At 39.1% G+C, this 27,538-nt stretch overlaps 1 pseudogene; it reads left to right on the forward strand.

Moving 5' to 3' along the window:
- Positions 1 to 11,866: 11,866 nt before the first annotated feature.
- Positions 11,867 to 27,538, forward strand: part of LOC143625673 (uncharacterized) — a 192,273-nt pseudogene continuing 176,601 nt past the window's right edge.

Genomic DNA, 27,538 nt, shown 5'->3' on the forward strand with positions numbered 1-27,538 from the left:
TTTCTATGCTCATTATTTGTTTTTGATATAAATGTATTGCTCGAACAGTAAATGGTAATATTGAAAAACATTGCTACCGGTACAATCTGATATGTAAAAGCCAAGAATGAAAATTTACTAGGAGCAATATAATCATTGTCTGTAGCAGTAGATGGAAGATACAACATGAGTATGCAAGCAGGTTCTGCATTGGAAATCAATGATTGATGATGCAGAAAAGAAGTTTTGATGTTTCGAGCATATAAGAATGGTCTCGAGTATCTAAAATGACTAAGTGTTGCTTCGAGCACAAAATGTGTTTTTCTCAAGCACATTTTTTGTCTCGAGCACAGCTTATCTCGAGCACATCAAGTTTGGATTCGAGCACATGAACCCCGAGCACATTCTAGTTTATCTCAAAACAATCTATCTTTTGGTATCGAGCACACTTTGTTTTACTCGAGCAAACCTTCTTCGAGCACACTCTTGCTCCTGAGCATGCTCATGAAAAGAAAAGAAAGATACAAAGTGTTTTTCTCGAGCACACTTTTGCTTTTGAGCATCTTGGGTAAAGAAAAGAAAAATACAAGTGTTTTTTCGAGTACACTTTTGTTTTTAACCATGCTCGAGTAAGCACAAGAAAAATACAAGTCTTTTTCTCGAGCACACTTTGTCTCGATCACATTTTTAACCATGCTCGAGTAAGCACAAGAAAAATACAAGTCTTTTTCTCGAGCACACTTTGTCTCGATCACACCTTTGCTCTCGAGCATACTCGTATTAAAAAAAATATAAAAAAATGAGTATGCTCGTGAACAGATAATCCATGCTCGTGAATGAATTACAAGTTTTGAAGAAACTTTTGAAATATTTGGTGCTGTTGACCGTTTGACCAAGCTGATCTTTACGGAAGATATATAGGAGCATTTTGGTAAATATTATCCAATCATCAACAAGCAAAATGAAATCAAAGCCTTATCAATTTTTCACGACTTTATCAAAGAGCTTTACAAGAAGTGTTGACCAAGCTTATGGATTTAATCACTTATGAGTGTCAACCAACATAAGGTTTTGTTTATCTTTGTTTATTACAGAATCAACAATCTTGATAAGGATGGTCAAGATTGTTTCACCCACACTTGATTTGAAGACACAATTTTTAAAGATAATTGCAACGAAATTGAGGGAGTAAAGATTCTTGAATTTCATTGCAAATTGCTTGCTTCAAATCAAGTGAAAAGACTCAAGTTAAGGAAAAGTTGATCAAGATCAAAAATCCAAGATTCTTTAGAGATGTTTCATTGTTTGTGAGTTTTCAGATTTCCTAGTATGGTTGAGAAGATAGAGTCATCACTAGTAACATGGTGAACAGATGATCAGTAGAGTTTAACCTCCTATGAAAACACTCACTTGACAATCAAGAACGGGTTATGGCTGAATTGAATGCTATCTTGATTCAGGGGAAGGTTTGAATATGAGTTACAAGGGAAGACATGGGTTTGAAGAATGGAAGATTCTTTGATGATCACATTGAGTTTATTTCTTTTTGTGATGACCTTGTTACTTGAAGTTGATCTTTGAAGTTCAAAGCCTCGTTCATATGGCCATACAAATGTATCCAAATGTGATATAGGAGAAATGATCTAAAATGAACAACGGGAGAAGCTTAACGTGAGGGGGAGAATTTCAACGAAAGACAACAGGTTTTTGAGGTGTTCATGGAAGAAATTCGATGGTATCGGTCTAAGGGGGAGATTGTTGGGACTTATATTCTAGACCGATGCATCGAATTATTATTGTGGGTGAAAAATATAATAATATTTTTGGTCTCAACCAAGAGTGGATGGCTTGAATATCAAGACATGCTAGACTAGTATAAATAGATGTATTTGTTAATTTGTCTAGGATGAGTGTATTGTGTATTTTGTGAGATCTAGGGTTTTATCTCTATAAGAGAGCCGCCTCCTTTGGGATGAGCTCTCCCGGAGGTGGCTGATATTTATTGTATGTATGTGTGTATGTATGAGTGTTCTTTGTGACAATATGTTGACTAATGAAATCATACTGCCATATTTCTTTATGTTTGTGTTTCGATTACATATATGTTCATCTAGTTTATTGTTCATTGTAATCGATTCAAGCTCTCTCCCAAACACCACTCATCCGTCCAAAACACCTTTCAAGAGTGAATACGATTCGATCCTTGCTCATCCGAGCTCCATCGTTAATAATGACCATTATTCACGCTTCCGCACTGGGGCTCGGGTCTTGTCAAAGTTGGTGAGTAAAACAATGTGTATAGAAAACATAACATTTTCTTTTAAGATTAAACTCTTAATTCAATTAACTCACCCGACATATTACATGCGTCATCGTAACATTTTTTTTAATTAAATTAAATGTAAATTGGGTTGGAAGTTTGAGACTTAGGCTTAAAATTTTGATATAGATTGATGGATATTTGGCTTAAATTTGTATTAAAATTGTTTATATTAACTCAAATTTTATTAGATAAATTATTTTTATACATTTATATAATTATAATTGTTGGACTCGGTCTGCCCAAGACACATATTATAATTGATGTGGCTAGTACGTTATGATCCAAATCGGGTCATACCCAATAACAAGCTAGACAAATATCCCCACACTTATTCTGTTTTCGTCCCTGAAAAAGTCTCATTGCAATGGGATCAGAATCGGAGAAATTCAGTCTTACAAAACGTATAGGTTATCTTAAAATTTTAGAACAACACAAAAACTGCGATCATTGATATTGTTGTCCACATAAACCCATGCCTTTATCTTTACCGAGACAAGTAAGATCCAACTATTATTATTTTGTATATAATCTAGTGGAACCCACAGTCAAGACCCGTTTTATTTTAGATTTTACCGAATCAAACCACCCCAACTTGACTTAAACCTCATAAATAGCAGATTCAGAACATTGATGCACATTTATCATGAACAGCTAAGACGTTTAAGGATATTGTTTATCCACCTAAATTTAAACATCAAAGTCTACCAAGCAGCCATTAGATACAATTAAGGTTCAATTATTCAACTAACTAGCTAGTGTTCCCTACTACATGACATACCCCCGTTATCAAGCAACACCTCGGATCCATTACCACCCGTGATGTTACAAGTTTCCACATGTCGGTTTACATACGCCGTGTCTCTAGTTGATCCTGTTCTTAATGGTAAGGGACACAAGTAAGAGGACCACGTATGACTAACAGAGGGATGATCACTGGATCATCAAGATTTTACTTCACTGTAATTGATGTAAGTGAGTGTAATGATTGCAGTGACTGTGGGTTTATGCTTAAAAACTTTTATTTATTTATACATCCGAAGATACCCAGATAAACGAGCGTAAAATGACCCGTGGTCTCTGAACCCGAGGCATCCCATCAATACAGGATTTAAGGCTATAAAACCATACGCCTATGAAGTGTTAACCACTAAAACTAGAAGTGCAAGTTTTAAACTTTATATCACCGACTACACGGCATACTTTAACGTTTAAACATATCCAAGCATCGTATGATAGCATATTCAGATTTCTATAAATTCATAATTTTCTACAATCGAACTAAAAATGAGGCTTGAGTATGGCCTGACCTTTCATCTCGTATTTTATACAGACTCAACATGTTTCCCACCAAAAATCATATTATATTGTTTAAAACCAACTATCAAACTACCCTTTCATTCTCAAGGTTGAGCCTACCGATACATCCCAAGTTAAGTGCGTGTTCTTTAATTATCTTATTATTAGTAGTTTGAAAAACCGATTCTCGATAAATATCCTCATCTCCCATTTAAATGCAAAAAAACCTAATTCAAAGGACATTTTTCAAAACTTTTTTTTAATATAATTAAAAACTAAAACGAAAAAAACAACATATGTTTTCGCATCCCCACACTTAAAATTTGCATTGTACTCAATGCAGAGACGGAAACACGACTCAAAATTTTAAAACAAAACAAAACCTAAAAAATTACAAAAATAAATAAATGCAAAACAAAGCTAAAAATTTAAAACTAAAAACTATAAAATAAAGTAAAAAGGAAAAGACGTAGCTGGTAATATGCGAGTGAAATATGACGCTAAAGTCTTCTTCCATAAATTCCCTCCAATTCCGAACGTGCTCAACAACCAGTAGCTCCTTTCTCTCGTACACTAACGGAATCGGCAACAATACAAACAATATCTAAAAATTCATCTTATCAACTTGATAGATATTAATCATTCAAAGTATGTAACCAGATCAACCAACCCAACAATAAACATGAATAAAAGCAGCAAATAAATAATTATAAAAGTATACGGCTCCTTCTGCTCCATCCTCACAATTGAATTTTTCATTAGACTTCAAGGGGATCTTCTCTCTCACACTATCTTCCTTCAAAACTTAAAAACAAATAAAAACTACAAGAAACTACGTTAGTGACTCAAGGAAAAATAAAAATAAAATAGAAATAAAAATAGGAAAGAATATAAAAACTCTACACTTGAGTTTTCACTCAAGATCCACATGTGACAATTCAGTGCGACGGATCAAGAGGAGATTCCTCCATTTCGATTGATTCATCCGGCCTCCAAGGTAGTGCTTTAAGTGATGACTGTTCACCTTCCAAGATGTTCCATTATCCGGATTCTCCAACTCCACCACTCCATACGGGAAAAGTTCCTTCACCAAGTACGGTCCCGTCCACTTCGATCTCAACTTTCCTGCAAACAAATTCAAACGAGAGTTAATAATAATACCTTATCGCCTTTCTTGAACTCTTTGTCGCCTTCCAAACGTCGATCGTGTAGAGCTTTCGTTTTTTCTTTGATGTTCAATGATCGAGAATTTGCTGCATCCTGAAGCTCCACTAACTCATGAATCTGAAAGTACCTTTTTCTCTCGGCTGCGATAAGATCAACATTCACCATCTTCAATGCCCAAATCACACGATGTTCTAATTCAACCGGAAGATGACAAGACTTACCATAAACAAGCATAAATGGTGTAGTACCCAACGGAGTCTTGTGTGCAATTCGGAATACCCACAACGCATCATCTAATTTCTCAGACCAATCTTTCCGCCTAACCCCAACCGTCTTCTCCAAAATCCTCTTCACCCCTCGATTTGCATTCTCGACTTGACCATTTGTTTGAGGGTGATAGGCGGTGGAGGTACGATGAGTAACCCCATAATGAGCCAACGCTTTCTCCATGATGGAATTACAAAAATGGGTGCCTCGATCACTAATAATAGCTCTAGGAGTACCGAAACGAGTAAACAACTTCTTCAGGAACCTCACAACTAGAGGCGGGCAAATAAACCAGTTAACCGAACCGACCCGAAAACTGAACCAAAACCGAACCGGTTTGAAACCGATTATGTAGAAACCGGTTTGGAACTGAATGAAACCATAGGTTTGGAACCGGTTTGTAATTTTCTCCACCAAAACCGGGTCCAAACCGGTTAACCGAATCGAAACCAGCCAAAACCGAGCAAAAACCGGTCAAAACCCGAACCGAAACCGATCATAAATCGGTTTTAACTTTTGTTGACCAAACCGAACCGGTTTTAACCCGAACCGGTTTAAATTTTAAACCGGTTTGTGCACCTCTACTCACAACAACCCATGCATCATTTGTGGCCAACGCTTGGGCTTCCACCCACTTCGACACATAATCAATAGCCACCAAAATACACTTACTACTGTTCGACGTTGGAAATGGTCCCATGAAGTCGATGCCCCAAACATCAAAGATTTCAAGAATTTGTATGGGTTTTGAGGCATCTCATTTTTGGATGAAATGTTACCTGTTCTTTGGCACACATCACAAAGCTTCACAAACTCTTCAGCATCTTTAACAACTGTCGGCGAATAGAACCCACTATCAAACACCTTCTGTGTGGTAGCATGCGTACCATGATGACCTCCGGTCAACCCTTTGACGGGCGACCCGTAGGAAAGCAACTAAGTGATATAAAAGATATAATTATGCTTACGGGATTAAGTTAACTTCGTGGAATTAGTTGAGTACAGTTGCTCATGTGTTTGCAGGTTTGAGGAGCTAGAGAGTGGTGTTACGAGAACACAGGCGAAAACGATGAAGGAAACAGAGCTGGAACGCGAGAGATACGAAGAAAACAAGTCGCGGGAATGAGCCCCACCGTGGACCACGGTCCACTTGATGCAAACTTTCCAGAGCCCACCGTACCGTGGAGAAGAAAGGGAACCGTGGAGGTGACCGTGGCCCACGGTCCACACCGTGGCCCACGGTCATGCTGGGATAACTGTTGACTTTTGGTCAACCGTGGACCACGGTTCACACCGTGGCCCACAGTCCAGGGCGGAGACATTATTGCATGTCTTTTAATAAGCCATTTGGGAGTGTCTTTTGGACTACCTTTTTTCACCTTGGCCGGTCTAGAGGCGATTTTGGAGAACAAAAACATTATTTTGGGTCTTGTATTGATTTGTTTTATGGCTTGGATTATGATAAAAAAGTTGCTTGATGCAAAGATGATCTCCCGAACCATGAGTGGCTAGTTACTTCGGTATTTCTCTCGGGATGTAAGGTTATTTGCAAAACACTTTTGTTTCTTGTTCTTGAACTTGGATTGATTATCTAAATGCTATGTTAGTATGATCTTGTGCTTGTGTGATTGTTTGTAGCTTGTCCATATTGTTTCTATCTAGATTTTAGCCATATGTTCTTGATGTCGTTGGCAATCGAGATTTAGTGGAAAGAACTAGGGAGAATAGTATTGATTGATTGATTAAGTAGCAACCTCGCATTCTAGAAATCCGAGTACTTAGTTCTTGATTAATCACAACAATTGCATACACACAAAACCGAGATATTACGGTTTATCCGTTGAACGTTAACAAAAGTGTTGAATAATAACCCGAACCCCGAGAGGAATGCTTGTTTAATTTATCGTTTACAACTTTCGAGTTAGTTTATTTTAGTTTATAAAATCAAATCAAAACCAACTTGGAAATTACTTTTCTGTCATTTACATTTATATTAGTTTAATCGTTAAGCTACTTCTTAACACATTTTCCATAAACTCCTCGTGTTCGATACCCACTTACCGCTATCTATTTAGCAGTATATGGTTTAAGTTTGAGTGAGCCTTCGACTTCACGTCAAATTTTGGCGCCGTTGCCAGGGAGTAGTGCGCAACGTGTGTTACTCTTGTAGTTGTTTGTTTAATTGTTATTGTCAGTTTTACGCGGGTTGTGCTAGTGTGCATGTATCTATAGGTATATGGATACGCGAAACTCTCGGTCTTCATCACCGTTAGTTTTTGATTTGGAAATTGAACGAACTGCGCGTCAGAATCGGATTATTCAAAGGGAGAACAAGATTCTTAGGTCACCAAGCATGGCTTCGGGTCATTCAGTACCACCTACACCACCACCCGTCAATCCAGAAAATCCTCCTCTCAATGAAACCGTTACCACTCCAAATCCTACTAGTGAGCCCACTTCGACCGTGTTTAGCTTTCACCATCTAACCTTCCACCCTTGACTAATTTCAAGCCCACTCAAGGACAATCATCGAACTCACAACAACAATCACCTTTCCAATCTCAACAAAACCCGTCTTATAATCAACCGTACACGTTACCACAAGACCCACCCATCATCCATACTTCACCGGGTCTTAGGTCGGGCCTGCATTCATTTGGCGGGACACGTTTTGGTGATAATAGCGAAGGGTATGAAGAGTATGAAGAGGGGTATTCAAGTGGGGGCGACGGAAATCAAGTAAGGGTGTAAGGTCAATTTGGGTATGTTCCGCAACAACAAATGCAACAATGGGGTGGGCCACATGTCAATCAAGCACCATTGCAACAAGTTCAACCATTGCAACAAGTTCCTCCACAACCTCATTATCAACAACCTCAACAACCAATACCTCAACCTCAATTCCAACAATATCCACCACCAAGGCCCATGTATAGGCAAATGGGTCAACCGAGAATACCAATGGGGGTACTGAGAAGGCATGTGAGAGAGATGGCGAGGGGAATCGAAGCTCACTTTCGACCAATCATTATAAACAACCCATCTCCGATGGTCATTCTTCAACATCAAAATGGAAGAACATTTGAGGTTAGAACCAACGCACTCCAAAATACAAGGGTTTAGCAACCGAAGAACCTTACTTCCATTTGGAGGCATATGACTCGATTTGCAACACGATCGGGGGACAAGGTTTTTCACCGGATGAGGTTAAGTTGGTGTTATTCCAATTCGCGTTAGAAGATAAGGCAAAAAGATGGTTTTACACCTTGCCTTCCGCATCAATCTATACTTGGGCCGAGATGCAACAAAGGTTCTTGGAAGAGTTTTACACGGCCCAAAAGACGAATGATGCAAGAAGAAGTTTGAGAAGCTTCCAACAACAATCGGGTGAGATGTTTCATGAAGCCTTTGAGCGATTCAACATGATGATCAAGAATTGCCCTCACCACGATATTGCTCTTTGGGAATTGTTGAATGCTTTTCATGAGGGGTTGAGTACAAAAGATGAACATGACTTAATGTCAATCACAAATGTTACATTTGGTACAAATTATGAACAAGATGATTGGGCATTCTTGGAACAAATGTCGGTTACATCGAAAAGAAAGGCTCAAACCGCAAGAAGAGTAAGACCGGCTACCTCGAGACCACAAGTGCATGCGGTTAACAATGAAGAACCTCAAGTCTCCAATCAAGTATATGATGTATGCACGAGTTTTAATGCATTGGCGCATGCAAGTGAAATGTGTCCCGGTGTGGATGGGCAAGTCGAAGTGGTGAATGCAATTCAAGGTCAAGGGGGTGGTTGAAACTACAACATGAATTCAAACACCTACCACCCCGGGTTGAAGAATCATCCCAATTTTCGATATGGCAACCCATCGACTCAAATCAACCCTATCTTCCAAGGGACTTCTCAAACCCATTTTGTCCCTCGTCAACAATATTTCAATCAAGGGAATGCTCAAGGTGGGAACAATCAAGGAAGTTAAAATCACTTTAAGGGAACGGGTGGAGGTCAAATCGGGTCTTCGGGCCAAGGTGCATCAAGTGGGAATGAGGTAATGGATATGCTGAAGTCAATGCAACAAGACATGCAGAAAAGGAATCAACTTGATGAAGCCCGAATGCAAAAGGACGAAAGTCGGGACAAGGCCATCCAATCATTGACCACTTAAATGGGTCAACTAGCAACCGTGGTGGCGGAATTAAAGAAAAACAAAGGTAAATTGCCAAGAGACACCAAGGTAAACCTTTCTCATAACTCGTCTCGTAATGTTCCTATTAATCATGTTAGTGTGTTGAGAAGTGGTAAAGAGTATAAGGCGAATTTGTCGTCGGATTTGGTTGATGGGGAAGTTGAGGATATCACGGGTATAGAAAGTGATGATGAAGAAGTTGAAATTAATAAACCCACTAAACATGTCACTTTTGAGAAACCAACCCAAGCCTCGGGTCAAGCCCAAAATTTAAATGACAAAAATAAGGTGGTGGAGTCAAATGTAATTCCATTTCCTTCGGCTTTACTTGACCCAGGCAAGAAAAATGTGATTTCAAAATGGGGTCCTCAAAAGGAGGAAATGTGGGAGGTGTTTAAGAAGGTTAAAGTAAACTTACCCTTACTTGAAGTAATAAAACAAGTGCCCGCTTATGCAAAATTTTTGAAAGAGTTGTGCACTCAAAAGAGGCAACAAAAAGTGCCTAAACGGGTGGACTTAACCGAGCGGGTAAGTGCGGTTTTAAAGGATATCTCCCTTATAAGCTTCAAGATCCGGGAACACCCTTAATTAACATTCAAGTAGGTGATTTTTTAATGTCAAGGGAGTTATTGGATCTTGGAGCTGGGGTGAGTATTCTTCCAGGGGGTTTGTATGTCCAATATGACTTTGGTCCCTTAAAACGTGTGGAGACCACGGTTGTATTAGCCGATGTGTCTCATAAACTCCCCCGTGGAATCGTACGGGATATGATTGTGAAGGTAGAGGAATTTTATTATCCCGTAGATTTCTTGGTTTTGGATTATTCATCTGGTGATTCAAGTCAACAACAAAATGTTATCTTGGGTCGACCATTCTTGAACACGGCTCATGCCATCATTGATTGTAGGTTTGGTACTGTTGACATGGCATTTGGCAACCGGAAAATGCGTTTAAATGTTTTCACTAACGTTGCTAATTCTTTGAGTGGTGAAGAGTGTTTTTTGGCAGATTTTGTAGATCATTGTAATCCTCATGAGTATGATGAGGATTGTATGGAAGCTTGTATTTTTGATGATTCTGAACAGGTACATGTGTGTGCGTTGCAGATGGAGGAGCACAAACAAAATGCCTTAGCTTTGCAAGAGAAAAGACCACCATGGACACATCAAATGGAGAGCTTGCCAAAGGAAATCAACTCAGACACAAAACCATCCTTGGAGTGTCCACCAAAGGTGGAGTTGAAGGAGCTTCCAAGTTACTTGAAGTATGTTTTCTTAGGAGAGAATGAAACCCTCTCGGTTATCATTGCTTCTAATTTGGAGGAAGTTCAAGAGCAGGCATTGGTGAAGGTGTTGGAAGCACATAAAGCGGCCATTGGATGGACGCTTGCATATTTGAAAGGTATTAGTCCTTCTATTGTTATGCATAAAATAATTACAGATGAGGAGGCTAAACCAACACGAGAAACTCAAAGACGATTGAACCCGAACCTGCGGGAAGTGGTGAAAAAGGAGGTGATCAAGTGGTTGGATGCGGGGATCATTTATCCTATTTCCGACAGTGCGTGGGTGAGCCCGACACAGGTAGTGCCCAAAAAAGCCAGTATCCAGGTAATAAAGGATGATAATGGTGAACAAATCGCTACCCGACCGGTAACCGGGTGGCGAGTGTGCATCGATTATAGAAAATTAAATACCGCCACCTCAAAAGATCATTTTTCGTTACCATTCATTGATCAAATAATTGAAAAGCTTGCGGGGCAAAAATATTATTGTTTTTTGGATGGGTATTCGGGGTATAATCAAATTGCAATCCATCCCGATGACCAACACAAAACCACTTTTACTTGTCCATATGGCACCTTTGCTTTTTGACGGATGCCATTTGGATTGGGTAATGCCCCTGCCACTTTTCAAAGATGTATGATGAGCATATTTTCGGACATGGTCGGGGATTCAAGTGAAGTTTTCATGGATGACTTTTCCATTTTTGGCTCAACCTTCGAGTCTTGTCTCAATGATTTAGAAAAATTTTGAAAACGATGTATCGAGACAAACTTGGTTTTAAGTTGGGAGAAAAGTCATTTCATGGCGCAAGAAGGTATTGTGTTGGGTCATGTGGTGTCAAGTAGGGGGATGGAAGTCGATCAAGCAAAGATAAAAGTAATTTCATCATTGCCACCCCCGAAAATGTTAAAGGGGTGAGGTCGTTTTTGGGACATGTCGGGTTCCATAGAATATTTATTAAGGGTTTTAGTGTAATTTCAAAACCCTTATGTAATCTTTTGTTGAAGGATGTCCCTTTTGAGTTTACTAATGAGTGTTTGCAAGCGTTTGATAGTTTGAAGAAAAAGTTAGTGCAGACACCAATTTTGCAATCACCGGATTAGTCAACACCATTTGAAATCATGTGCGATGCGAGCGACAAGACGGTGGGAGCGGTTTTGGGTCAAAGAGTGGACAAAAGGCCGGTGGTGATTTATTATGCGAGCAAGACTTTATCCGAGGCAAAATTGAACTACACCACCACCGAAAAGGAGTTGCTTGCGGTGGTGTATGCCTTAGATAAGTTTCGCTTATATATTTTGGGGAGCAAAGTTGTGGTGTACTCGGATCATAGTGCGGTGCGGTATTTGATGGAGAAGAAAGATGCAAATCCGCGTTTTATTTGGTGGGTGTTATTGTTGCAAGAGTTCGATCTTAAAATTCGCGACAAGAGGGGATGCGAAAATGTCGTGGCCGATCACTTGTCAAGAATTACCCTTGAGGGCGTTGATGATCCGAAAGAGATAAATGAAATATTTCTGGATGAATAGTTGCTTGTTGTTTCGACCGCACCGTGGTATGCCCATTATGTAAATTATTTGGCCACGGGTGCGATTCCGGAATATTGGTCCAAGAAGAGAAGGCAACAATTTGTAGCCCAAGTTAAGCAATATATTTGGGATGAACCGGACCTCTTCAAGATTGGAGCGGATCAAGTAGTGAGAAGATGTGTACCCAAGAACGAAGTACAAGATATCTTGAAACACGCTCATTCATCGGCATGTGGGGGCCATTTTAGTGGCTCTAAAACGGGGTACAAGGTACTTATGTGTGGATTCTATTGGCCGACGATCTTCAAGGATGCTAGTGAATACGCTCGGCATTGTTTAAATTGCCAACGAATGGGGGGTATATCGAAACGGAATGAAATGCCTTTACAACCCATTTTAGTTGTGTACATCTTTGATGTGTGGGGCATAGACTTCATGGGCCTGTTTCCATACTCATGCGGGTACCTTTACATTCTTGTCGCGGCTGATTACGTGTCAAAGTGGATCGAAGCGGTTGCAACACGAACTAATGATCATTCCGTGGTGTGCAAGTTTGTTTAATCCAACATCTTCTCAAGATTTGGGATTCCCCGAGTTATCATAAGTGATGGTGGATCACATTTAAAGAATTTTGCATTTGGAAAATTGTTAAAGCGTTATGGTGTGAATCACCGAATTGCAACACCTTATCATCCTCAAACAAGTGGCCAAGTTGAAGTGTCGAATTGACAAATTAAGAAATTTTGATGAAGACGGTTCGGGTTGATAGAAAAGATTGGTCGACTAAGTTGGATGATGCATTGTGGGTTTATCGCACGACTTACAAGACACCGATTAGTACCACTCCGTATTGGTTGGTGTATGGAAAGGGGTGTCATTTGCCAATGGAGTTGGCTCACCGGGCATTATGGGCAATTAAGAGTGTTAATTTGGATTATAAGGAAGCCGGTGAGTTGAGAAAGTTGAAATTGAACGAGTTGGAGGAAATCCGGGACGAGGCATGTGAATGTGCTTCGAATTACAAAGAGAAATTGTAGAGGGTGCACGATGCCAAGATAAGGAAACGAACGTTTGAGGTTGGGCAAAAAGTGTGGCTTTACAATTCAAGACTCAAATTGTTCCTCGGGAAGCTCAAAAGCAAATGGATGGGCCCGTATTTGATCACAAGAGTCGGGAAGTTTGGTGATGTGGAGATTGAGGACGTGCAAAGTCAAGGTAAACAAGTTGTGGATGGCCATCGTCTCAAACCATACTTAGAAGGGAAAGATGTGAACATGCTTAACAATGACAAGGTGAGTTTCCTCTTAAGCTTACCGAACGGTTTCACCGCATAAAGGCCAAGGTATGTTGTAGGGTGTAAATAGCTTTTGTTAACATTGTTTTTAAAAGTTACCTCTCTCTCGTGGGAGTGTGTTCGAGTCAAGTGTGGGGAAGTTCTTAGGAATTTCTCTACCGTGTTGAGGACAACTCGGGATTTTCATGAGGGGTAGGGTAATTTTAGTTTTTGTTTTGTTTTAAGTATTGCTTAATCTTTAGTTTTCTTTTGTTGAAAAACAAAAAAAAAGGGTAAACCGTGGACCACGGTCTCAACCGTGTCCCACGGTCCTGTCATCGTAGCCCACGGTCCAGAGAGTCACCACGGTACGGTGCTCTCTGGAATTTCTGGAACAACATCACCGTGGACCACGGTCGCACCGTGGCCCACAGTCCCTCCTGGTTATTCGTTGACCTTGGTCAACCGTGGACCACGGTTCACACCGTGGCCCACGGTGCGCGCAGAACTGCTGCAGTTTGACGGGTGTTAAGGGCTTTAAACGAGTTTTAAAATTTTTTTACAACCATTTTGAACCACAAACTTCACCAACCTTTTTCTATACCTTCATATTCTATCTTTCAAACCCTAATTTCACCATCTCTTTCTCTCAAATTAACCCCAAAACCTAAACTTGTTAACCATTTTGTAAGTGAATTCGTGAAAGGATTAACAATACAACCCTCTTTCCTTCTCATTCTCAAGTGTTATCCCGTTTGTGAGTATTTGAATCCCAAAAATTTCAAAATTTTTGGGGGTTTCTTGTTTGCTCGTCAAGAATTACTTGTTATCATCCTAACACACCAACCAAGGTATGTATTTGTCAATTATTTGAATACATTGCAGAAATTGTTAGGGTAGTGTTGATTTGTGTAAACCCACTTGCTTGTTAGTGTTAATGGTTACAAATTGTAGTTGTGGATAAGAAATAAATTCTTGAAAGTGGTGATTTTTCATGGAAAAGTTGAAAAAACTAAGTGTTTATTGAAGATTTGTGACATTGGTTAATTATAATAACAAGTTGTTTATCCACAACTATGGTAACAAGCGAGTGTGGGGATGGACATATTGAATTAACTTGGTTGTCTTTGGTGGTTTGTGTGTATAGATTGGAAGGAATTCAGACAAGGGGAAAGGAAAGGTGGCATCTTCGAGTGGTCGGGCCGCCCAATCCAAAAGACAACGGTTGCGAGAGGAGCAAAAGCATGTTCAAGTGGAAGTCCCAAGGCCCGACTGGAGGGGTGGGGTACTATCGAGTTATGCTGTAGAATTGCAGCCGGAGTTATTCAAGGAAAAGATGAGCGGTATAAAAGAAAGACTGGAAGGGTTCATGTGTGAAAAGGAGGTGACCGAATCGGGGTTTGAAGCATTTGGCATATTCAACAAGTTCGAAGCTTTAGGTTGGGAAGCTGCTCTCCAGTGTTATGATGGACAGAGCGCGGTGTTGTATGACAAGGAAATTGAGGAGTGGGTATCTACCTTGAGGTGCCCACAGTTTAGGAAGGGTTCGGAGATGAAGTTGATCGGTACTATGGGTGGAACGACTGTGGAAATGTCCTTTGAAACACTCAATCAAGTTGCTCACTTCGACAGCAAGACGGCCAACTCATATGTATACCCGCCGGTCAAAGATTTGATTGACCATCCCGACAGAAGCCCACAATGGTATAATATACTATCGTCGGTATTGGCGGGGGGTAGAGGTACGGGGTCGAACCTTAAGAGGAGGGAGTTGAGGATTCAAGCTCAATTGTTGATGACGATATGTCTATCTAATGTGGTACCCCGCCGGAGCGACATTTCGGTAGTGAGAAACAGTGATATGCCGGTGTTGGCCGCATTGATGAATGGATAGCCGCGGATTTCCTTTCGCTACTTAGCCATGTTGAACATATGGACGAGTAGAGAAAGCAACAAGAGGAGGCTGATCCCGCACTGCCGATTGATCACAACAATACTGAAGTTGCATGGCGCCATTCCAACAGGCGCGGTTGGGTTGAAAAAGACGTTTATGGAACACAAATTAGATTCGTTGGGCCCGGGTTGGACTTATACAAAAAACGAACGGTACCATCAATTGAAGAACGACAGTGTGAAGTGGCGAGTGTTAAGGGAGGATGTTGAGCAGGAAGCGGATGAAGAACGAGAGGAAATAATAGAAGAGGGAAGTGACGATGATGAAATGGAGATGGTTGGTGATGCGAATGTTGGTGGTAGTGGGTCCCAACAAAGGGGTTGGGACTATTCTTCGGGTTACGCGTCATATGGAGACAATTGGGCCCACATGGGTTTGATAAACGAGGTGGTGGAGAAGCATCGGCCCTCCACTTTTGATACTTGGTCGAAGGAGACTCGGGCACTTTTCAACCACCAAACTTTCATGGGGGCGTATCATGAACGGGCCGAGAAAGAGAGGCACGACCGCAACGAGATGTGGAACCGTGCTCATGCCTATGCGCGCGAGCACGAATCAAACATGTAGTACATGGACGACAGGAACAGAAGAATGCATGAACAATGGCATGCAGGTGAGGAGGTCGTCCCAGATCCACCAAGTGTGGATTACACATCTATGCCACCATACGACGGCTCCATGCGATACCCCGAGCCTCCATTGCATCACTCCATGTGGGTGGACCCGATGCAATCGATGGCACCACCACCACCACCATTCGGGAAAGGGCAGCAGCGGCGGAAGTGGAGCGTTTAACTTTGGTGAATTTTCGGACTTCATGACCTCCATTTTCAGACCGCCACAACCGCCCTACTACTGATGAGGGTCTCGTCACACCAGGTGCATGTGTTTTTGTATATTCTGTACAGTTGTTTATTTTGTTTTCGGTTTAGTGTTTGGGTGGTAGGGAGGAGGATTGAATCTTTTGAGATCATGTTGCGGGTCGGAAGGAGGTGGTGTTTTTGTGTGTGTTTCTCAAAACCGTACCTTGGGGACAATGTATCCCAAGTGTGGGGATGAGGAATCTTTTTGAAGATTTAAAAAAAAAAGACAATTGAAAGAAAAACACCGGAAAGTGGTAAGATTGGCGGGGCAAAGTTTTGGTCCCCTTTCATGGTCATAATTCCCCCAAACCAAATTTGCTTAGCTATGTTAAAAAGATGGTCGAGTAGTATTCTAGGCAAGGTTAGCATGCTTTCGGTTTATCAAATCACATAACATGCCTACTGTCACTTGGGTATTTGGAAAACAAAGAGCGGTGACGAATTGGTAATTCTCCATTGGAACTTGTGCCATCAATGCACTTCGAGACCTTAGCTTGGCATAAATGCAAAAGTGATTGAGATACTTAGGTTAAAGCCTCGTCTCGGATGAGTGTGAGTGCGGGTTTTGGGGGTTGGGACTCATAAATTACATATATGAGCGTGGGTAATGAGAGGGGCGGGGGGTTGGTTCCTTTAGAAAACTTTGTTGGACCTATTCTTTTTATTTGATCAACCCTGATGTTAATTTACGAGACGATCCGGATTAGTAGGTATTTCTTTGTATTTGTAATTGTTATAGTACTAATCAATAGGAAGTATGAAGTATTATGTTTACTCCAAAAAAAAAATATGAAAAAAAAGAAAAAGAAATAAAAAGTTGATAGTCAATGTTCGAAGTTTGATGTAGTGAGTGTTGAGCTACAAGTTAGTAACGATTATAGTTGTTTATTTCATTGTTTACTTAGTTTTGATGTAATAAGCCGGATCGGATCGCCTGAGCCACTTTCAATATTCCCAATCCATACCCTTACACTTAGCCCCGTTATAACCCGTTTTAAGTCCTCTTGATTTGCATTTGTGTCAAAGCACGAGTAGGTGGAGATTTGACGGTGGTACAAGCGTATGCGAGGAGAATCGAGCATTATTTTGATATTCGGAATGGTCACCGATTAATGAGTTAATAGTGACGGTGTGTTATGTGTGAGTAAAGACCGAAAGCATGTTAAGGTTGACTAGAATCCTATGTTTTGAAATGTAATATCAAGTAAGTTAGTGCAAACTTCTAATTTTGTGGGAATAGGGTATGACTCGGGACCTCAACAGAGCCGGTCTTGTGGTTTGTTTGGTGGTGTGTTTTGAAAGCAATTGTGATTTAAAGTGTTGCTTGAGGACAAGCATCGGGTAAGTGTGGGAATGTGACGGGCGACCCGTAGGAAAACAACTAAGTGATATAAAAGATATAATTGTGCTTACGGGATTAAGTTAACTCCGTGGAATTAGTTGACTACAGTTGCTCGTGTGTTTGCAGGTTTGAGGAGCTAGAGAGCGGTGTTACGAGAACACAGACGAAAACGGTGAAAGAAACAGAGCTGGAACGCGAGAGATACGAAGAAAACAAGTCGCGGGAATGAGCCCTACCGTGGCCCACGGTCCGTATCGTGGACCACGATCCACCTGATGCAAACTTTCCAGAGTCCACCGTACCGTGGAGAAGAAAGGGAACCGTGGAGGTGACCGTGGCCCACGGTCATGCTGGGATAACTGTTGACTTCTAGTCAACCGTGGACCACGGTTCACACCGTGGCCCACGGTCCTGGACAGAGACATTATTGCATGTCTTTTAATAGGCCATTTGTGAGTGTCTTTTGGACTACCTTTTTTACCTTGGCCGGCCTAGAGGCGATTTTGTTATCTAAATGCTATGTTAGTATGATCTTGTGCTTTTGTGATTGTTTGTAGCTTGTCCATATTGTTTCTATCTAGCTTTTAGCCATATGTTCTTGGTGACGTTGGCAATCGAGATTTAGTGGAAAGAACTAGGGACACTAGTATTGATTGATTGATTAAGTAGCAACCTCGCATTCTAGAAATCCGAGTACTTAGTTCTTGATTAATTAAAACAATTGCATACACACATAACCGAGATATTACGGTTTATCCATTGAACGCTAACAAAAGTGTTGAATAATAACCCGGACCCCGAGAGGAATGCTTGTTTAATTTATCGTTTACAACTTTCATGTTAGTTTATTTTAGTTTATAAAATCAAATCAAAACCAACCTGGAAATTACTTTTCCGTCATTTACATTTATATTAGTTTAATCGTTAAGCTACTTATTAACACATTTTCAACAAACTCCTCGTGTTCGATACCCACTTACCGCTATCTATTTAGTAGTATATGGTTTAAGTTTGAGTGAGCCTTCGACTTCACGTCACCCTTCATGAATATTCTTGAGAATATCCCAACCTTCCTCTTTCGTCACACATCTCTTCAAAATCCGGTCACCACCAATCTTAAACAAGAACGGGCCATCTCACACATATCTATTCACATCCCGGAAGAACTTCCTCTTTTGTTGCGTAGTCATACCCTCCAAAACAAAACCATTAGCCAAATAATTAGCAAAATCAGTGAACCATGGCATACCTTGCTTCTCAACCGCAACAAAATTGATCGACTCGTGAGGGAATGTATCACCGATCTCCTCCTCACGTAACTCTTCTGCCACACCCTCGTTAAGCGATTTGCGGAAGCGTAAAATGGAAATGCAACAGATACAACTGGTATCAAATACATTGTTCATAAAGTAACATTACTAACTAATTTACAATATATTACATCGTTCTAATCTCTTTTACAAACTAGGTGATACAATCAAATCGGTTCTTCAATTACTTTACTTCTAACTCAAATGCCTACAACATCAATCATCAGTCAGACACGTAACGCACAGGAAATTACTTCTCATATCTGATTACCTAAAAAGCATATTAAAACAGGTCAACTACGAATAGTTGATGAGTTTCATAAGTTTAACGAAATCAGTTCTGCGTACCACACAGTCATAGTTTGTATGTACGCGCGTATGTAAAAATATGTATTTACGTTTGTATAAATATGTACAACCATATCCTTGTGTGTGCATATGCACACATGTAAGTTTATAATATAAATTCGAAATTTCGGTAAAATCGTGATTGTTTGTTCGTAGTACCTGTTTCCAAATTCCGTGTTTAACCAACCACTGTGGACCCCCTTTCTCCCACAACGGTTCCACATAAACTCAACCACTGTGGCCCCCCTTCCGCCCACAACGGTTCCGCGTTAACATCAACCACTGTGGTCCCCCTTCCACCCACAATGATTCCATGTAAACTCAAACATTATATAGTGTACACACAAATAATTAGTATATTCTACACATAGTATTTCCTACGGCTAATCACATAGCATGTATATAGACACATATACACATATAGTATTTATCACGTATCACCAAATACTGTGGCTCCCCATCCGCCCACAATACGCATAATCACATTATTTTCTTAACATTCATGTCATAATCAAGTTAGTTCGTTTAATAAGTTGCAGCAGAACTTGGCTCATAGGCCATACTCAACTTTAGTTTATAAGTTGCAGCAGAACTTGGCTCATAGGCCATACTCAACTTTATTTTAGTAAGTTGCAGCAGAACTTGGCTCATAGGCCATACTCAACTTTAGTTTATAAGTTGCAGCAGAACTTGGCTCATAGGCCATACTCAACTTTAGTTTAGTAACTTGCAGCAGAACTTGGCTCATAGGCCATACTCAACTTTAGTTTATAAGTTGCAGCAGAACTTGGCTCATAGGCCATACTCAACTTTAGTTTAGTAAGTTGCAGCAGAACTTGGCTCATAGGCCATACTCAACTTTAGTTTGTTACTATTGTGACCCCCCTTCCGCCCACAATAGCCTCATAATCATCACAGACCACGTTATCCCCATGGCCATTACAGACCACGTTGTCTCCCAAATTAGTTATGTTTAACATTACATATCGTGTTTGTATAAACATGTTCTCACGTGTAATTTCATTATGTTTTGCAATTCGTATTATCTCCACTCAATATATCAATCAACGATAATAATCATCTTTCATCAGCACGTAGTCAATCATTATGTTTGTAGGGACTTTTCATATATAAATGTTCAGATATTTTATATCATGATCCGTTTTTAGATAGATAACGTGTATAAACATGCTTTCCACCCCAAAATTTCGTAAAATAGTTTAAAGAGTGGGGTCATGAGACTCACAGTTTTGTAGGCACTCAGTGCGAGGTCAGCTCGGGGTTCGTTTCCCTTGCTATCACTTAGTCTCTATAGTCCATATTATAATAATATTAATATTTTAATATTATTATAATCTCAGTACTAAACTGGGCTGTATAACTAATCTGGGTATAGCTGGAACGCCCAGAAAGTGGCAATAGACTTAGGTTGTGATGTTTTTCAATGTCTAATACATAAAACCGAACTTGGCTCAGATTCCCGTTTTCCCGCTGGGCCAAGTTGTTTGTTTACGCGTTCAGAAAACAGTTATGGGGAAATAAGCTTGGGTAAATGTATTGGTTAATAAAATTATTAAGTTATAAAGAATGATCACATACTGGGGTACCGGATTAGCCTCGGTGCCCATTTCCGTTTATTCAGTTTGATTTAAGAAGAGACGCGCACAATCTATCCGGATTGTCCAGGTTTTTCATAAAAAAGTTCGTTTTTACTTAATTAGTCCAAAAATATGATTTTTGATCATTCTTGGTGTTTTGATATTCCCGCAGGTTCGTTAGTCGCGAACTTGCCGGTTTTTATAAAAACTGAATTTGTTTAATCTTTAAATTAACATAATTAATTAACCGTTAATCATTAAATTATGAAAATTTAACCACTTATCAATTAAAACATGTAGATTTTTATAAAAATATTTCTGGAATTATTTACTGATTTATTAATTTATAAAAATTCATTTTGTCAGCTATATTTTGCCTGAAAATCGTCCGTTTACCCCAAACAATTTCCAAAAATTCTACAAAAATTCCTAAATGCTCAAATCATGTTCTAAAACAACCTGTATCAATTCCAAAATGTAAAAAGCTTGTTCAATATTATTTTCAGCCCAAATTCAACTATAAAAATTCGCACAAACGCATATGTACAAAACACCTTTAGATTTCTCCAAATAATCCCAAAAAATTCATATGTGGTCAAAATACATCAAATCTGAGTTCCCAGAAAAATTTCATAATTTTTGAAGTATTTTAGCTATTTTTCCCAAATAAATGTCCCAATTCGGTAATAAATTCGCCAAATATTCTCTCATGGTCGAAAAATTACCAAATTTAAAAAGGGACTTATTGACATGGTCCCTGATGTTCCTGAAAAATTTCAAGGCCTAACAATATGCTCATCATAACCTTAACCTAAACAGCCCGTAATCGAGTAAATCGGTATTACCTTTGCGGTTTTGGTTCGTTTTCGCTCTCTTAATCCAATTTTCGGGTTCTTGTGTTTCTATATAAGCTAGGTACAGGTCCTATATCACAAACCAATCAATTTTTCATCAACATAACAGCCCTTAACTTAGGGTTTCGGCTAGTGCACAAAAACAAACTTTTGAACCGTAGAAACGCCGTTTCAACCCTTTAATCCGTGTTTATGGCCAAAAAAACTATCAAACCAGGTTCCTCACCATGTGTATGTTCAAAACATGTTTATGGACCATTTTTAGGGTTTTTACATGGTTAGGAATGATTTTTGGCAATCAAGACATGTTTATATGTTGTTAAACGAGTTTAAATAAGCCGAAAATCGATTATTTAAGACCTCTTTACCTTGTTTCTTGCTGGTTTTGGCAGGAGAAGAAGAGTTACATAAGTTGAATGTGGAAAATTATGTGAAAATAACTAAAATCTAGTTTATATATGAAAGTAAAATAAATGGGTAAAAGTCTTCTTTGGCGGGCTGGGCTCGTTGGGTCCCCTTTTGGGCCCATTTGGCCCACTTTTCTCGATTTACGTGCCCGAACGTGAAATGCCGAGTCCAATTTTATTTCGGGTTCGATTTCTGGTGACAAAAATATATCGGGTGCTACAAACGGAGCGAAAACGAGTGTTTTTCGGCTATTTTTGTGTAAATTTATAAAAACATACTATATGTTTGTAAAAATCAAAATTATTTTCACGGATCATTTAAAACATTTCCAATAAGTGTTTGGTAAGTCTTTTTCGGCTTAACGGATGATACAATGCTTGATTTGTAACTATCTTTCGCATTTAAATCTATAGCGGGTAATTAAACGAGCATGTTTTCGTTTAACTTGTTTGCTATCGAACTAAGGCCATATTACTAATATTTTAACTTGCATAGATCGTATATCACTTATAGATGGCACCCCTGGATATCAGGACCATAACCAGTCCCGTTTGGTTATTCGTTTGTTCGTTACGCAATAAGCGGTTAAACGCTTATTCGAGTTTGTAAGTACTAAGGTGTACTCGGTTTTGCCACGGATGTCACATCTTCTCTCCTCGGGTCCTCTAAACGGGATAGATGATCGGCTACTACGTTTTCCGCACCCTTCTTTTCTTTGATCTCGATGTCGAACTTGGAAAGTAAGAGAATCCACCGTATAAGACGAGGCTTCGCGTCTTTTTCTGGAAGAGGAAACGCAAGGCCGCATGATTGGTAAAAACGGTGGTTTTCGAAAGTACGAGATACGAGCAGAACTTGTCAAATGCGAAAACAACGGCTAAAAGTTCCTTCTCGGTGGTGGTGTAGTTCTCTTGGGCATCATTCAACGTCTTGCTGAAACTGCTGACCTGCCAAACGCTCCAACATCTGATCAATAAACGGCAACGGGAACCTGTACAGGAAATCCATAAGCAGTATTTCGACAAAATGAGGGAGATGATCCACAACACAATAACTCCTTACATAGATACAAGAATTTTATGAAAGAAGAGATACATAAGATTCAACATTCAAGTAATAAAATTAGAATCCATCCATATCGAACTCCTTCTCGTCATAGCAAAATCACCAAAGACCATTTAGTAGCCCAATGTTGTAGTTTCAAGGAATTTGAAGTCTTTAAACCACAAGAATTTTATGAAGACCAAGGTGTCATACCAGCTTTATGATGGCTGGATCAGATCGAGACCATTGTCATTATTAGTCAATGTAATGAAATTCAAAAGATACAGTATGCATCTCTGAAATTTAAAGGTGAAGCCCTAGAATGGTGGAACAATTTAGTTATGTTAAAGGGCAGAAAACCCATATATCAAATGAAATGGGGAGCATTCAAAGAACTGGTGTTACAATAGTTTTGCCCCATTAGTGAAATCGACCATATTCAGATCAAGTTTCTAGACTACAAAATGGAAGGCACAAATTACAAGGACTATAATGCCAAGGTTATGGGCTACCCGAGGAAATAAGAAATATAGTAAAAACCCATATGCCACCAACAATCTACTTGGCCATGAGATTAGTCGAATACTTGATCAATAATATGTCAAAGGACATGGGAATTATAGAGGAAAATAATGCAAAGAAGAAAGAAACAGCAGCGGTAAAACAAATAAAGACAATCAAAGAAAAGCCAACTTGTGAAAATTGTGGAAAACAACACTCTGGAAGGTGTCGAAAACAAGACAAAAGCAATGCAACAGTCATATGTACGTACAGTAATAAAGTTGGCCATTTTGAGGAAGACTGCAGAAGAAAAACCGTTACATGTTTCAGTTGTAGAGTAAAAAGACATTTCAGCATTGAATGTTCGAAGAAGACAAGTTATGCAAGTGAAAGTGGTGTTAAGGAAAGAATGCCAAAGTAATTATGTTATACACAAGAAGAATATGGCAATCAAGAACAAAGGAGGATAAGAGTATGCCAAAGGGAATGTTCAAGAATTCAAGACACAGGTTAGTTAAACTCTTATAAACTGTTTGTAAACTCGTTTTAAAACAAGAAGTTTTGTAACCATGACTGGGACTTTGCATCCCTAATGTGAATAAATAAAGATATTAGCATATAGATCGTATCTTTACACAAAAATGTTTATACTCATCAAAAGGATAGATTCGAAATAAGAAAGACTATATGATTAATATAGCCCATCATTTATAGAAAGATGAAATAAAAAGAAAGAATTAAATCGGATAAAAGGGAGTATGTTTCAAAGAAAATCGGTTATGTATTATTTGAAAGTCCAAAGGAAACAACCGATGGATATAAATGGGAGGAATTCGTCAAGATCATAAAGCAACGAATAACTCGAGACAAGTAGAAGTATCTTGAAAGTTATTAAGATAAATAAGTTGAAAAGATTCGATAGACTGAATCCAAGAGGTATTTTGGATAACATCAACAAATGTTTAGAATACAACAGGTAAGGTAAATAATTAAACACAACTAGCCACTATGTTTAGCAATTTATGATTTATGATATTCTGAACCACTTACTGATGATATCAATTAAAATGCAAAAATCATTTAGTATGGATAAGTTAGCACAACTATATGATGAAAAATATTGTTCTTTGCATGGTATGCCATTATCCATCATTTCGGATAGAGATAGTCGTTTCACTTCAAAATTTTTGACAAGTTTTCAAAAATCTACGGGAACGCGATTAAATTCGAGTACCGCGTACCACCCTCAGGCTAATTGTCAAAGTGAATATACAATTCAAACATTGGAAGATATGCTCCGTGCATGTGTAATTGATCTGGGAGGAAGTTAGGATACTCATTTACTATTAATGGAATTTTCATACAACAATAATTATTATATGAGTATCCAAATTGCACCATTCGAAGCATCATACGGACGAAAATATAGAACACCTATATGTTGATCAGAAACTAAGGATAATAAATTATTAAGTCTCGAAATTGTTCAAATAACCACTAAACAAGTAACACCGATACAATAACGATTGAAAGCGGCAGGAGATAGACGGAAAGGTTATGTCGATATTCGCTTCAAACCATTAGAATTTCAAGTTAAGGACAAGTATTACTTAAAGTATCACCTTGGAAAGGTGTAGTATGATTTGGGAAGAAAGAAAAATTGAGTCCACGATTTGTTGGGCCATTCAAAATACTTGAAAGAATAGGACCTGTGCATATCTATTAGAGTTACCCGAGGAAATGAAAGGTATTCATGACGTGTTTCATGTATTAAATCTACGTAAATGTCTAGCCGATGAAACACTTGCAATGCCATTGAAAGACGTTGAATGAAAAACTTAAGTTGGTGGAACAACCGATTCAAATTAAAGACAGTATGATTAAGTTCCTCAAACGTAAACAACTCAAGTTGGTAAAAGTCCGTTGGGATTCAAGACGTGGACCTGAGTATACATGGGAACTTGAATAAGAAATGATAAGAAAGTACCCATACTTATTTCAATAAATCTTGAGGATGAGATTATTCAAAAGGTGGGGAGGATGTAACATCTCGGGAATACCCTATTTAATTTTGGGCCAAAAGTGACAATTCTGAAACTTAAAGGGGTTAAAATGAAAATTTTGGTTTTTCAGACCCATTGCGCTACGCGATGGGTGAACAGATTCGATCATGGCACTACGCGATGCAGTTCCCTAGAGGTTCTGAAAAAGGGGGGCGCCGCGCTACGCGATGGTCCTAAATCAGGAAGGCATCGCGCTACGCGATGACCTCATTAAGTAATCAGGACCACGTGGCCAACCACGTGTCTACACGTGGCAACACCTTGTCAATTGCGAAGTCGCGAAACGCGATGACCTAAAGGAAAGGCCCATCGCGCTACGCGACGGTCCCCAAAACTTTGCCTATAAAAGGGGGCTACGAGTTTGAAGCTCATTCATCCCACATTCACCATAACTTTCACATAGTTAACACTGGAGAACGTGCCAGGTTGCCGAGAAGTTCTGAGGTCCGTTTTCTTGAAGTTTGTGCAAGTATTGAAGTGTTAACGAGCCGTAGAGCAGTTAAGCGAGTTAGGAGCGAATTCTGCCAAACTAAGCAATTGTTCTGCCTTAGCATAAGTATTTCAAGCATTCACTAAGGTAGGATCTAAGTCTAAGTTATTGCCAATTATATTATATTAAGCTTAGACTCAGTTATGGCTATGGCCTTTAACCTTGAAAAGTATTTTCAAAAGCATTCACAAATAGTTATCGATAAACATTATTTTGATAATGATAATGTTATACAAAATTATATTTTAAAGGGCATGTAGTAACTGGAAGGGGATATCATTAGTAGACTCTTATTGCCTAAGGTAAGTAATTCGTATACATACCAATCAACCGTGGGACCCGTTTACTTACCTAGAGAAGTTTGCCAACGTGATAAACCCTATTAGGCCAAAGATTGCTATACCAAACGTCGCACTAATACAATCATGATTTCAAAACATTCACAAACCTAATCCAGGTTAAAACCAGACTTAAAGTCTGCAGTCTAATCAAGAAACACCATCAAGGTGATCATTCAAACCTATTTGTTTATAGGTTAACAATCAGTCACAATCAAGAAAGGTTTCACACAATCACATCATCGGTACATGTGAATAAGTTCAACCTTTTTATAACGTCGTGAATACGTTAAACCTTTACAATCAGTTAAACATTTCTATACTCTATAAGATAGACGGGTTGTTTGTCTTATAGAGCCAGTCAAACCTTTACATGAGATTACGTGATCTCTAAAACTTTATAATACAAAGTATAGAATAAAACAACTCAGACCAAATACACATGTGTCTGGATCCAAACATAAAAATTGTATGTGTGCTAACAATCATATAGTTCTCTGTTATGGGCTACGTGGCTCGAAGAAATTGTATGTGTGTAGGGCAGTGTCACAATACTGGAAATAGAAATATTTCTACTGAGCAATGTCAAGAAAACTATATTTGTATTATATTGTTATTTAAATTATTTTTAGAGTCAACGATTCACCAGCATATCGCTGACATATTTTCCCCACATTACAGGTTACAGATTTAGCACAAATAGCAAGGAATTAGAGTAATTCAAGGAGTTAGATGCTCGCTATAAGAAGATGGCTTCGTTTGGAATTATTTAAATAAATTAAACATGAATTTTAAAATAAATAAACAAACGTTTGGATATTCATTATTCGAAAGGTTTTCAAAGTAAATCAATATTTTTAAATAAAGACTTCCGCTAAAACAACCTCCAACTCTGATATATTTACAAAACAGGTACCAACTGAGAGTCACACATCTAGGCCCTAAATTGGGGTGTGACATGGTTATAGGGAGCTTGGAAACTAGGTGGCCCACCAGCCGGACCCCAATTAGAGTTACTTTGCCATTGATTCCGATTCTGATTCTTGTAGTTGTTCCAGTTCTGATTGTTGTTGTAAGCATTAGGGAACCTGTTTTGACCAGCCACA

This window comes from Bidens hawaiensis, unplaced genomic scaffold (assembly GCF_021521415.1).
Source record: "Bidens hawaiensis isolate Kalapana, Puna unplaced genomic scaffold, B.hawaiensis_p1.1 tig00004192_1, whole genome shotgun sequence".
NCBI lineage: Eukaryota > Viridiplantae > Streptophyta > Magnoliopsida > Asterales > Asteraceae > Bidens > Bidens hawaiensis.